The 15163-nt window shown below is 46.0% G+C and overlaps 1 long non-coding RNA gene across 1 annotated transcript; it reads right to left on the minus strand.

The window, feature by feature from the left end:
* LOC110399982 lies at nucleotides 1874-6405 on the minus strand. The gene is made up of 2 exons (XR_002439505.1): nucleotides 6323-6405; nucleotides 1874-2542 (listed from the first exon to the last, which is right to left on the minus strand). It is a non-coding gene; the product is annotated as an uncharacterized LOC110399982 (long non-coding RNA).

Consider the following 15163-nt stretch of genomic DNA (forward strand, 5'->3'; position numbering starts at 1 on the left):
CCAGAGAGGTCCCGGTCCCTTGCTTGGCGCTGGTCCCACTTGCACTGATTCCATGCAGCCCTCAGCATTTCAGTCCAGCTTGTGGAGGGGAATCCTGGAAACACAAAGGGAGATCAGGCACTGAGAAAGAATGAAGCCTATTAGCAGATGATGGTCCCTTCTCATCTGCTAATTACCGAACTCCAGGCAGACAATTAGCGTTAAGAAGGCAGCACACCGCCACTGGCCCATAGTTTTGTACCCACCAGCTGCATTCTGCATTACTGCTGCCAGGCACTGATTCCCACAGCTGTTAGTGAAGGCATATCCCAGAACACTGGAGCATTTCTCTCTGCTGCAAACCAGCCAAAGGGTTTGTGAGGAGGAAAGTTCTTCTGCATCTTAACTGTGGGCTAAATTTGGGCACGCATTGCAGCTATTCCAAGCTGCATGGTCAGAGTCCAGCTCAGACTCTTCAGGTGAAAAAAAACTGTGCAAACACACCTTCCTTAGGTGTGATCTCCTAAAATGCATATTTGGGAAGTCGTATTTCTTGGACACTCTGACTTGCCTGGATCTAAGTGGGGTCCAAAATAAAAATACCTTATGTCCTTATTGATTTATCGGATTCTCAAGCTGATGGACCCTAATTCCTGGCTACCTTTGGAGCCTGCTCTGTGTATCCAACCTCCTGATGCATGGCTTGCTGCCTCTGCACCGACTGCTCAGATTAATGCTTCTCAGTCACTCCTATGCACTTCCACATACACACAGAGAGGAAACCCCAATGGAAAGGTAATTGCCTAGGGAAGATAAGATTCACAGATAACTACTGCGCCTGGCACAGGGAACACAGGTGTCTGCTGCTTGATGCAGCTTGTATCTTCCAGTGGAGCCCTTGCAGAGCTCTCAGTGTGGCCAGGATGGTGATGTCCAAGCCTGGTGGCATCTGGGCTTCCCTGCCCTGGGCAGGTGGAGTGGGCTGCGGGAGCCCTGCCAGATCCCTGCTGCATCCCACTAGATCATGGTGATCTAGTGAGGTCCCTGCTAGATCCCTGCAGGTGCTGGAGCTCTTGCATCTACCCAGCTTGCATTACAGTGCAGGTTTTTTTTTTTTCTGATTATCTATATCAGCTGATGACTATCTTAAGATGGATTTGGCAGTTTTTCAGATGAGGCCACCTGTGAAAAGCTGCAGAATAAGTCGATCTACAGGCAGCTTGCGACCAGGTCACAACAGCTGCAGCAGCACACGCTCAGATTTGGATGTGACCACAAACTGCATGAGTAAGTGTCTGACACAGCCTCGCTGCTGGACAAAACAAACACTGAGGGTGAGCAAGCAGTGGGCAGGGATTGTTTTAAAGCTGCATTCCTCAGAGAGCCCAGCACAGGAGATGCAGTGTGAATGGCATAATGGTTAGGTCACACGTGGAAGCAGCGGGAGCAGCGATCTACTGTGTTGTGTCTGATGTCATCCCTCCTCCCAGTGAGACGCAGGGCAACCCCTGGTGCTGTTCTTTGGGAAGTACAGATCGCAAATGGCTGTGGTATACGTTCTGCTGCATAGCATCACGTCAGCAGCAAATTTTGTCAGGAGATTTGAGCTGCAGGAGTGGAGCTCTGCTGCTCGGCAGTATCTATCCCAGGGCAGGAGGAATCTCCCGGGTCTTTTCTTCCCATGACTCTCCCTGTGCCTCAGTCATGATTTTCTTTAAGCCTCACTTCAGTGAAAATTTCATTCATTATAACCTCATCACCTTTAATTTCTGAAAGGTCTGCCTAATTATACCCATAGATACCCCAGCAGAAATATTATAATCAAACATCATCCATTTAGCATCCACATATCTTGAAAGTCGCTCTGAAACAATGACTCATCTCATTCCACATGCCAAAACCCATGCCTTGCATTTTTAATATCTGAAGTATTGATGTACTTAGAAAAGCTTGGCCACCACGCTAAGAAGTGTCATCAGATAACATTTGTGATTAAGCACTGTGCTCGGGGCACGCACATCAGCACACACCAACTTGTCCACCAGCTTGGTGCCTTCCGGCTCCCTGTCTCGGTCTGATTCTCTGCTTCCATTTCTGCGTCTGAATTAAGAAACGCTCTCGCTGCTGGCCCGCTCCACCACCCGTTCTTTACTGATCTCATTTATTATTTTATATGCTGGGCGCCCCAGGCGTCCTTGGACGACATCTGGTTGTGGTGCCTGCCGTGGCTGGCTGGCTGGCTGCCAGGGGATTGCTCTGAAGAGGACTTCAAAGGCAGATTTCAGCCGGGATGTGGCAGTTCTGCCTGGGAAATCCCCCAGTACCGAGTTAACCTGCAAGGTGTTACCTTCCCACCTTCAGATCCAGCCATGCCGTGTTCTCTTAGCAGGCAATGGGGACGTGTTTCTGTGTTTCTGTTCCAGCCGGCACACTTTGTATCCAAATGTGTGGAAGAATTGGCTGAAGGAGTGTTCCAGGCTTGTTCATTAGCTTAGGAAGTTAATCTGTTTGATGCTGCCTGATGACATTTCATTAAGCATTAAACTCCTGGACCCACTTTTGCCTAGACAAATAAAGGAAATAAGAACCAGTGCATTAGGCTGAATCTTATTCTACTGTCTGATGCTCTCCCTAACTAGAAGCTCTGCTCTTTTAAATCAAATTTATTTCAAATACAATTAAAATTATTGGCCTTACATAAAGCTCACCCCAGCACAAGGCTGAGGGCTTCGAAATGAAGCCTTTCCTTAACTGCAACCTTCAATGCAGACGGATGGCTAAGAGCCTATGGCTGTTTCTTTCTGAGTCCGGGGGACTGGATGCCAAGAGTGGGTTGTGGGTTGTTGAGGCTGCACAGAAAGTTCTGCTTTTTTGCTCAGATTTATCCAGCCCCAGCTGGCTTGCATCACTTCCAGTGGTTTGCAAGGAGTACTTAGTTCCACTATTTGTAAACCATCTTTTTTCCCAAGGAAATCCTCCCTCAACATGACATTTTCCATATATATACAGATTACTCAGGTTCGGGAAGAGCTATAACTCTGCACACTCTGTTAGGGCTTCCCCAGTCTCCCTGAAGTTCCATTGGTTTCCTTTACTGGGGGGAGCTACCGGTACAAATAAATCATTTTGAGCACTGATGTAAAAGTCTATTAACAAATGGCCAAATGGGGGGTGAACCCCACAACTACCCGACACTGAATGCTGTTCTTCCTGGTTAGCATGACGTATTTTTTCCATGTATTTCTTTTCCCCCAGTGCTTTGCAGTTTGCCATTCCCCACTGTGGGGATGTGGGACGTGCTTTAGTGGACTTGGTAGGATTAGGTTGATGGGTGAACTTGGTGATCTTAAAGGTCTTTTCCAACCCAAATATTTCTGTGATTCCTGCCAATGCCTTGGCCAAAGTCTGGCTCCAGACTCTTCCTTGCACTGCCCTTCCCGGTCCTAGCTCACCAGCTACCACTCCATTAGCACGCATAACTCAATGACTTGTACTCATTAATAATGTTTCTGATGAATGCCCGGGCTTGCAGGGCTTGACTCAACCAACCTCATGCAGCTTCTTTCTCACGAGAGGCATGGGAGCAGTTACTATTACTTACAGGCAAATAAAAACAGTACAGTGTGGTCATGTCAACCCCCTCACAAAGACAGGAAGCAAATTAGAGCAACAGCGAAGCCATCTCAAGATAATATGATTAGCTACAAATTAATTGCAGTTTCAAGTTAGTTGGCGTGCCTTTACAAATGCCAAAGAAAGCAAGAGACACTCTAGAAAGCAAACGATACCTTGTCAGTTATGGAAGCAGAATGAGCAAAGCTTTCTGGGGTTCAAAGTTGCGTGAAAGAAAAGCCCCTGCTACAGTGGGAAAGGGAATGGCTGGATGCTGAGACAGCCATTACAAACTGGCCATTGTCTTAATGCTGGTTATGCCTGTACCTTTGTCCTCAAGGTCCTATGTTTTTCCAGAAGCCGTGCAGACTTTTGTTTTTTTGGTGTTGGGCTAGAGTTTTTTCAACCAGCTTCAGTTAATAACTTGATGATTGCAATTTCATGCTCACTCTCTCTAAGTATCACTCAGTTTGCATATTGCCTGGGAGCCCAGCTCTAGCTCTAGCATCTTAGAATCATTCTGTCCTTTCTTTTTCTTTTAAATACATCTTAAGTACCCAAGCACTGTACCCCACAGGTTGGTGCTTGTGTGCAGCATATAAAACCTGCTCTCTGGCTGTGTTATTTCTCCTGGCTGAGGAAGAGGAAAGGCTTGTCCCAACAGATCCGTCATCTGCTTCTTGAATTGCCCTGCAAGGAGCCGGCTTTCCATCCAAGCTCAAAGCCATGATTCACAGTCAGACCATGGCCCAGCAGCAGCTGGCATGCATGTAACTGAGGCTCCCTTACTATCAGGATGCAGGTTCTCCCTCTTGTCTTAGGGAGACTTCAGTTGAGCCAACTCCCCACCTAATGTGCAGAAATGCCTAATGTGGGAGTGACTAGACGCACCCAATGGCTTCTGCCCTCATTTAAAACAGCTGACTTGCAGGGCATCTAAGAATTAGTTTTCACTTTGCAGTAGGTGTCTTCAACCTGTTGAAGCAGAGCTTTAACTTATTGCATTTGACAGCTTTTGGATGGTCCTCTTTTGCTTTTTGCAGAAAATTAAAAAGAAGCACAAAATGTTGTTTTAAGGTCCCTGACTTTTTTTTTTTTCCCTGCCAAATCAAATGAAGGATCTTCGTAAAAATTGATTTTCAGCTGCTTTCAGAGAATACCCAAGCTATTTAGGAGTCTTATATAGCTGATATTATCTGTGACTTTTAGATTGTATATGGATCTCTTGGCTTGGGAATGCCCACTATGAAATAACAGTGTGCTTTGTTGAGGTTATCGCTACTTGCTGGGTGACCTGGCTTTCCCCCGCTTAGCGTTGCGCTGTGATGGTCAACCTCAGGCAGCTTTCCCATAGGCTGCCATGAGGTCTCCCCGGAGCCTTCCCTTCTCCAGGCTCAACACCCCCAGCTCTCTCAGCCTTCATAGCAGAGGTTCTCCAACACTCTGCTCATCCCCGTGGCCTCCTCTGGGCCTGCACCTACAGTCTGACAGGCAGTGGTGAGAGAACGAGGGGATGCTCTGCTCCTGGAGTCGTTGGGTTGGCCATGGGGTGACCACCACACCTGCTTTGATGGGGAAGCTTCCCTGCTGCCATCCCCTCTGGGTGCCTCTGCCCTGGCAAAGCTGGCTCCAGGGGCTCCTGGGGACAGCCACCAACAAATCCTGGGCTCTGTGGTGGCACTGTGAGCTCAGGGCTGATGTTGTCATGGCCACTCTCACTTCCAGGGCTGAGCCCACATAGACCATGCTGCTCTGCTCCATTTCTGCCTCTGGTCCCAGAGCATCACCCCCACCCAAGGCAGGCAGGCAGCAGATCCCGTCGCAGATCCCTGTAGCAGGAAGGCAGGCCTCCAGGCTGCTCCTTAACAGAGGCAATTGCATTTTGACTCTTGGATGACAGTGTTTCACCGTGCAGCGCCAGTGCTGTCATTACATTTTGCTGAGTGCTCTCTTTATGCTGCTCTCCCGAGTTGCTGCCCAAACAGCCCTCGGCCATGTACATCATCTCCCCATCTTATTACACGGTTATCATCTTGGTGGATATAAATATGCTATTCCAGAGCCTGCTACTCTTCCACCAACAAATGAATGCATTTACAAAGTAAAATACTTTACAGACTGGTATTGCTGGCAGTACTTTTCCACATTCCTATAATTAGATGGGTCCTAACCAAACTATGTGTAGGAGTCTAGCTAGGACTGTAAATAATAGATTTAGTCTCTAGATACCCTTCTGCTAACTGGGCACAGAGTATTTTTGCTGCTTAGAGCGATTAGTGGTTCTTGGTGTACACCCAGAGCTCTTCCACACCAGCCCACCTCCAGCTCGGCGTTTGCCCTCTGCATTGCTGTTATTAATTGTCTGACCTTGGAGTAAGTTTCTGGAGAAACAGTAGAAGTCTGAGTATAATCAGCCTGAAGCTGCCTAGCAGGATATCTTGCTGCAAGTATTTGACTATCTGGGCAATAATGTGCTCTGAATCTCTCAGCAGAAGGATGCTGCTGCTGCTGCATTTTCCACTCTCTTTGTGACTGATGGAAATGTCCAAATCCAACACAGAAAAGCATCTTTCATAGTCTGGACCCAGGTAACTGCAGTGAAACTCTACCCCACAAAGCAGCCTTGCCAAAGGCTTTCCAGAATGCAAACATTCTGATTTTCCTGGAGAAGCGAGGCCAGCCCTTGCAGTTTTTCCATGGGATATACCCAGCAGACCAATACCACTCTGACCTTGGCTGCTCTCCCCAGCTCTTATTTTCCGTGTTGAAGATTCATTGAAATGCCACTTGTGTCCTGGACATGGTAACTACTCTTGTCTTTCATGCATTTCTTCTGGATGCGTGGCCTTAGGCCAGCACCCACATCCGTACCGCAGGGGAAGGAGGAGACTGGAGGTGGTATCAGTGCTCTGAGTGCTTGCTCCTGAGGGGCTGATGGCTCAGAGCACCAGATTTGTGATAGATCTGATAAAAAGCCCCATCTGCTCCATTTTTATAACTGGCCACAAGAAGCTGTTGGATTATTGCACATTACAGCCTCCCAGTAGCTGGAGGTTTTATAGCCTGCATTTTACTCTTGGTGATTCAGCTTATGGTGGAGAACTGGATGTGAGAAGCAGCTCTGGTTTTTTGGTTGAAGGCAGTGAGGTCACAATGAGCACCTGACATCAGGGCAGGAGAATGCAGTTATAGACAGAAATACTATCAGGGACAGCAAAGTTGGCCAACTCACTGGAGAAACAAATTTGACCTTCAAAGTCCTGAGTGTTAGTACTGGAAAACATAAACATTGTTGCTTTAATATGGAAATGACTGCATCGGATGTCCGGTTCACCCAGTCCTAGGGGCTTGTGGTTTATCTCATTCTGGTGATACAAGACTGTCAATGTTATTCTTCTGTTAAATACTTATAAGAATTTCTTAACGCAGAGCTTGGCAGTTCTCCGTGCCCTCTTCCAAACCCTGTCCTGAAAAGGAGGGACATTTGCCATCTCACAAATAGGTAACAAAGGCAGGGAGATGCTGACTTGCCTAATGTAAAACATGAAGTCTGCTCTGGGGTGAGGAGCCTTGGCTTTGGTTTCTAGCCCTGTGCCTCTGCGTAGTGTTTCCTTGTTCTTCTGGTTCCTGAAAGAGGCTGGATGTCTTAGTACATGGAAAAAAAGAAAGAAGGAACAGTTTGCCTGTCAAGAGCTATTTGCTGTGGCCCAGCGCTGGGTTGTGAATCTCCTTGTTCAGAGGCTGGCTGTGCTGCATGTCTGTCTGTTGTCTAACACAGTGGGTAATTAGACCCAGTTGGGATATTTTGGATGTGAAAATTATGCAAATCTATTTGCTACTACTAATAAAAACGGTTTAAAAAATAGGCAAAGGCCTCCTGCTGTCTAAAGCAGTTTTTCGTTTGAAGCCAGGGATTTTCAGGGAAAATTCCAACAATTGACTCAGTATCGCAGCCTTTGCTTTCAGTTTCCCTAACCATCTCCTCTGGGAAAGCAATAAAAACGTTTTCCAATCATTTTCATTTTAGTTTTCGCAGATAAAAGAGGGCTTATTCCCAGCCTAGATCTGTCAGTTGTTCTTGATGCCTCCAAAACCCACTCTCACTGCTCGGGGCTGGTGTGCAATTGGGCTGGGAGCAGAGTGCTGCTGGTGGGCAATGAGGCAGCTCAGGGGGAACAATGGGACCACAAAGCACTCTGTCTGCTCTCTGCTCCCGGTGACCCTATGTGTAGTGGGAACAGCTGTAGACCAGTGACACACTGCTTTTGAAATCCCAGACGAAAATGGCTATAAAAATAGTTGGATTGGAAAAATGTTGACCGTATAGTTGTTGGAAGATGAAAGATTGAGGTTCACAGTCCAGAATGTATAATGAGATTCACCACAGATCTGCTGGCCCAGAAACTCAGTGTCATGTAGCTTCTTCTTTTTATAATACATTTTTTTTTGGCTCCAAACTAGTGGCAATATCAACTCTTGCTTGCACGTCCCCTACAATTGCTCAAAGGCTTGAAGAGTAAATCAATGACTACTTAAGTCCTGGAGATTCGTCCCTGTCAGAAGCAGTTTCACCATGGTGTAACCAATATTCTGGAGGAAAATAGAACTGTGATTTGCAGATAGCTGTTAACGTAACTCTGCCCAAGTGTTCCTGCTTTGCAGGGAGTCGCATACAAATGAGCCCTCTTAACCCACAGGAGCTGAAGAGATGAGCAAATCCAGCCAGTTCCCAGACATTCAACGTGACGTATTCCACACTGCAGTCTTCTCATAATCTTCCCATCGATGTTTTCTCCAGGGCCTTGTATTTTCCATTTTTGTCAGGATAGATAATGATGCCAGTCGCTTCCAAACTTTTAGCATCAAAAGGAAACAGATGTAAATAAGGCTCATAAATGTCATGACCCTTCATGTCCTAGGCCAATGTACTGTAGAGCTGTTCTTTAAAAACAAAATGGATACTACTCATCTGCATGACTCTTGGAATCCCTTGTATCACTTACTCACTGTGGGATGTGTCTGTCCTACATGATGAGAGAGAGGGTGCATGTGCATGGGATTGTAGAATCATGGAATTGTAGAATCATCTAGATGGAAAGGATCTTCAAGATCACCAAGTCCAACCATCAACCTGACCTCCCGAGTCCCATCACTAAACCATAACCCTTAGTGCCACGTCCACTCATCACTTTAACACCTCCAGGGATGGGGACTCCTCTACTCTCCTGTTGCAATGCTTGAACTACCTCCAGGGATGAGGAAACCAAGGTCTGGTTTCCCTGCCAGGCACAGCACACGGGTTTGGTTATTTTGCAGGTATATCCCCACAGCAGTGGGTTGGAACCAGTTGGGCTTTGAGGTCCCTTCCAACCCAACCTTTCTGTGATTCTGTTCTGTGATTCTCTGACAGCCTCTATGGAAGCAAATGCAAAACACAGGCATGGCAGCGAGGGATGGATGCCTCCAAGGCTGCAGAGCACGACATACCAAAGCCCAGATGTGGTCGTTCCACCATGCCACAAATCTCCATCCGTGCAACTACCCAGCAGGCTGCAGGAGCCGTAAGTATCCCACTGCCACGTGTTATTTGTTAGCGACATCTACAAAATTGCAGAATAATTAAAGGATATATTACATGATATTTGTGCCCAGCCACTCGGTAAAATCACTTTCACAGCTGTTTTTACATAATGCTCACTTTATTTACAAAGAAACTGTTACGCTGAAACAGCTGTGAAACTGCTTTTCATGTTGTCTGGCTTCACCTTTATTCATAACTAGGACACTGATAAAAATCCATTTTTCTGCATTTTCCTGTGTGTTGAATAAGTTACAGAAGGTGACACCTTAGCAGCACGCTCGCAGGGCTCCATGCAGGAGAAGTACTTGCTGCCTGAACTTCTGCAGCTCTCTCCTTCATACTTATGTACAGGAAAATGACCAGTTTGTAAAGTTTGCGTGGTGGTTTACTGGTTGGCAGGAACTCCCCCACAAGTTTCTGCTGGATGCATCTTGCTAACATTTTTTTTTTATTATTTCTACTGGAACTTTTCAGTTTTTTCCAAGAGCTGCTACATGTTCCAGTATATTTATGACACGTATGGTTTTCTTGGTAGCCTCCTGAACACGCTGCTCACACCTCCACATCTCAGTGGGGTGGGTTGCCCCCTCCAGCAGGACTCTCACATGCCCACTTCACTTTCCCAGTGGTCCTTCCTTGGGTTGCTGGGGTCCGGACACTGAACTTTTGCAGACATGAGCTGGAGGGGAAGTTTGAGGGGCTGCTGTGGCTCCAGGAGTGCACAGGACTAAGCCACAGAAGGGTCATGGATGGTCTCTGGGCAGCCTGAGCTGGTGGGGGGCACCCAGCCCACGGCAGGGGCTGAGACTGGATGACCTTTAAGGTCCCTTCTAACCTAAGCCATTCTATGATTCCATGATTCAGTGACTGGATAGGTCAGGTTGCTGGTTGGACTTGGTGACCTTGAAGGTCTTTTTCAACCTAGATGATTCTATGATTTCATTTAGCAGCTTTAATTCATGTTTAATACAGAGTGCAGACTATCATCAGTACCGCACAAGCAGACATGCAAAGGAGGGATGCCAGCACCCTTTGTCACCAGCCAGTGCTGGACTGGGGCAGCCACATGGGGGGCAGGGAATATCCCAGGGAATGCACTGAAATAAATGAATGGAAAAGAAAAGATCATTTCACTTGGTTGGATTCCTGGGAAGTTCATAGGAAAACCTTGTTTGGTCTCCCTTTAAGGGATGGCCAACCTTCAGAAACACGCATGACTTTCGTACATAAAACTTTTACAGATTTATGCAACAGTGCTCAGCAAGTGGAATCAATCATAACAATAACACTAATAATAACAATGAGCCTGCACTGAGGATACGTTAGACTTCCAGTCTGACTGACTGCAAGAACCAGTTGGGCGGATCATTAGTCGCTCCTGCTCACTGTAATGCTAAGGGGATGCAAGGATGTATCCTTGCCGAGATTCAATGAGCATCATGGCCACATCCAGCTCTTCCCATTGACACATGGGGATGAATTCTAAAGTGCTGCACGTGCAGATGACAGTGACCCCAAGTGCTGAACTACAGGGTGGAGGAATGCAGTGCTTAAGGAGCAGTGCTCCTCTACAAGTGGACCCAATGTATTTGTCTTCTTTTGTGCTATCCAATTTGTATTCTCCAGACTCAGCTGTACTTTAGGATTTAGAAAATAATCTACATGTAATGGAGAGAATCAAACTTTCTTTTTCATCTCATTGTCTCCCTCGCTGTCAAAATCTTATTTTATGCGTTCCTCCGGCAATCCATCTTAATAGCCACAGTGGCACAGGTAATATATCTCTGTGCCTGAAGAACTCAGGGGCACTTTGGTGCTGATATCTACGTCTTTGTGAGGGATCCAAGAGCAGAGCAGGGAAATATTGTCCCCAAGCAGTATCTCACTTATTGTCACACATGGAAGGTAACTCTATAAACCAAAGCCAACATTTCACCGTAAACATCAAACAATGAATGCCCCCAACACACTGGCCAGCCAGGCTCACCTCATCTGGGTTTATCATTCCTTTATGTGAGGTCATGCAAGATTTTCTTTATTCCAGTTAGGAAAGAGGAAAAATGACTTCTTGCCAGTGTAAGATTTGGTTAATGGGGGTCTGGCAGCCCCTGGCTGTAATTCCTCCTGAGCTATCATGGCACGCACTCACAACTGTGCTGGGAGCAATGGGTCTAGCTGATAAAACACAATTCAAATGGAACTGTATCTGAAAATCACTAGACTGAGCAACAGAAATTGCACATTTCTTAAATACATTTTCTATTATTTTCATACACAATGATGTTTAGTATCAGAAATTGAGTTTTTGCTATCATTATAATCTTGACTACCAATTCTCTGACTTCAGACATTTCAGCTGACAAAGGCCAACGTAAATTCCAGCACTGACCCAAGCCACGGTTCTGAGGAAGTTGAAGAGAAAGGATATGCACAGGCAGCCTGATTTTGTCACAATCCACTGCATTTTCATGAGAGCATGAGAAGGGAGAGAGATTTCTGAAATGCTCTTGTGCACTGAAATTACAGGCTGCTCCTTGTTAAGTTAGGTGTCCTGGCAGTGGTGAACGAGCACGGATTGTTGTTCCCCGTAACCATTATATTTTAGAAGACAGATATTGCAGATGAATAATGTATAAGCTTGAAATCACTTCTGAAGGTACTTGAAGCTCTCAGCTGAGATGCAAAGCACAGCACAGCATATTGCTTAGATTGCCTTCAAAGTGTTCTGCTTTATTGTTCTGAAACACTGCATAACCATTTCCCTTCCAACATCGCTTTGTATAAATCACTCCTTCCAAAAGCGACGATGATTTGTATGAATGAAACTGCTGCAGAGCCTCTGCCTTACCACCACCTTGAGCCCAGGCTGTGACACCCAGGAATTTTCTAAGACTGAAGTCATGTCAGTACGTTACCACAAAGGCTGATGCCTCCCCCTGCTTGCTACCAGAAGGTAATGGCCTATCGATCCCCCACAAACAGATCAGGCAAATGTGCTTCGTGACAAACATGGGGACGTACAAGCCTGAGTGCTCTGGGGACAATAGTGCTTGATACCCAAATGGATTTTTCACCCATGTTTTCTTTAAATGGCTCTAAGAGAATACGTGAGGGGAATGTTGGTGGAAAATTCAACCTCTACTACCATACCACCAACATCAGCCTCTGACGTCATGGGTCAGGAGGCATTACTTTCAGAGCAGCCCTCATGCTTTTTTGGTACCCTTTGCTGTCTATCTGGAGGTCTTTGAGGCAGACACTCACATTTTGTGAGAGCTGTAGAGAGCAGACAGTAGCTCTGGATATACAGTGCAAGACTTCCAAGCCCAGTCTCATTTAGCTCCATATCAATTTTTTAGTTTCTTGCTCAGATTTTTACATGGGTAAATGTGGTACGGGGTAGATGTGATCAGGTGCACTCCTGACCTTAACAAAATCAATGGCCGCATGCCCACCTACTTCAGTGGGTTCAGTCCATGCAGGACCATTTTTCCACCTTCAGAATGATAATAAAATGTGGTTTTGTAACTTGACAAAATGGAAATGCTTTCAGTTTGTAGCAGAAATGCTAAGTCACGGCCTGAAGCAGTGGTTGAGCACCTGGTAGGAAGTCAGGGCCAACCCAGGGGAGCTCAGGTGCATGCAATGCAGTTGAGTGACTGGAAGGGCTGGAGCCAGGATCCACCCCTTCCCAGACCTCATTTAAAGGTTGGCAGTGAAGACAAGGGTGGCTTGCTGGAGATCTTTGCATATGTGAGGCCTTCTGAAGGTAAGCAGCTTTTTTTTTTATTGTTTCTGTGCCTATGGCTGTTGCATTTGAACAAATCTTCACTTGCTGCAGCCTAGGAGCTTGCTGCTCTGCTGTCATGGCTGTGCTTTCCACTGTGTTACACAGCTTTTGTAATCTCCCTTAATGGAAGTACTACTGGGGAAAAGCAAGTCATGGTCATTTCTATTTGCTGATGAAAACCTTGTCTTTGACCTTTCCAAGAGACATATTTCCTGTCCTATCCTTTTGGATTTGACTGGAATATTTTAGGGTGCTGGCTGATGGCATGTAGGTCCTGCTTATTTCCTACATGTCCCCAGAATAAACACCCAAGAAAATGGAATTCAGTAGATCAAGGGAAGATTAATGTAGTAGTAAATAGGCAGAGGCAGAAGAATGTCTTAGAGAGCTGCTGTTCCCTGATCTTGACTCTCTCATCAATACTTTTCAATCTACAGTGCTGGGGGGATATCTCTTCTAATGCCCTGAGGTTGCTGAAACCACACATCAAATCTGTAATCCCTGAGATGGCAGCTCAGCAAATGATTTCTCTATTGGTCTTTATAACTGTAATTGTCACTGAACAGAATCTTTATCTATTTCTCACTCGAAATTACATGACTGATGACGGGGTTGGTCTCTGCACGAAGATGAAGCTGATGGCTTCGAGGGTGTGAAGATGATGAATAGTGCATCTGTTGGCTTTTATGTATTTCAAAAACAATTTTTCTCCAGATGATCTTTTGAAACTGTATAATCTCCTCCTGTATAGTTGAGGTAACACTGGCACTGTAGCACAAAGCTTAATTTCCAAGGTATGGTAACCCTTAGCCACCTAGTATGAACTTCAAAAAAAAATTCAGTTTCTGTCTCATTGTAGAGATAGAAGAAGAAAATATTGCAATGTGGAACTGTTGGACAGGCTTGTAGAACTGTGCTGTTTTGTGGAACATAGATGGCTGAGGGTACTAGCAACAAATACTGAGTTTTCAATTAATTTAGGTTCTCCATTCACATATGCTCCAGATTAATCACGGCCAAAGAAGGGCTTGTGCCTTTTGTGCAGCCTCGGATGGGAGAAGTGTGCACAGCTCATCTGCAATCAGCTGAACATTGGGCTCAGCACTCACCCCTACACCAACAAAGGCCTTCCCACTTCTGGGTGATGTGATCTGGGGGTAACACTTGCCACCATGGCCTGTGCCCTGCCTGTTCTGCAGCTGATCTGATTTTCCTGGCCTGGCCTTAGGTGTTTTATTCAATGTATTCTGCACAAGTTCCCATGTGAATCAGTGTTTTTTTTTTGCTGCCACCAGTAGAAAGACCAATTATACAGCTGTTGGGCTTCAAGCTGGAGGTGGGAGCTGAGTGTTTAGCAATGTGACTCAAGGTTGGAGCAGATGTTTTGAGTCTCCTTCCCCTCTGAGGCTGTCTGAACACTGTGTCCCCTCAGCACTCCTTTTCTCCCAAGGAAGACTGGGTTTGGTGCTCTCCTCCTCACAAGGTTTGGGCCAAACTAGAGAAGAATCGGGCGCTTCTCTTTCTGTCTGGCACAAACACTCTTCCTAGTGAAGATCAGAGTTCCTTGGACACTTCATACCTCTGCACCTTGCAGCAGGGCTGGTGGGATCACCAGTGCATCAACTGCAAAACGGGTCTGCTGGTGTTCATGGAAGCACTAAGCCAGGGGACATTTTCCCATACTGACTGCACATTTTCCCCTGGCAGTGCTGTGTTGTACTCCCATGTTGCTGGTGTCATGAATCCAACTGGTTTCTGGTCACTGGTAGCTGGTGTAGCAGTGCCTGTTCCAATCAGGAATGAAGAGGAATTGGCTTTCCCTGGTGGCCTCTGCAGTGCTCAGCAACAGAACAGCTTTCCTTCAGTGCCAGCCCTTGAACTGTGGGGCAGGTAGCAGGGCTTTAATGTGATTGAAGCATTTTTCTTCCTTTTCTTTCTTTCCAGCATTGTCTACAACAATTTCCTCAAATAGGTGTGAGAGCAAGCAGCTGAATTCTCAGCTGTCAGTGCTGACTCTGTAACCATATGTTGATTTATAGTAGCTTAGAATCTGGTTTTACACTGATTTTATTAAAAACATTAAATAAAAACCCAACAAAATCAGAGTCTGATCTTATTAATCCTTAATTGCTTCAATGAACTAAGGCAGAGATTTTTGCCAGTAGTTTTATTCTGTCTGAGATATGTTACACAACATTGTG

The sequence above is a fragment of the Numida meleagris genome, chromosome 5 (genome assembly GCF_002078875.1).
Source record: "Numida meleagris isolate 19003 breed g44 Domestic line chromosome 5, NumMel1.0, whole genome shotgun sequence".
NCBI lineage: Eukaryota > Metazoa > Chordata > Aves > Galliformes > Numididae > Numida > Numida meleagris.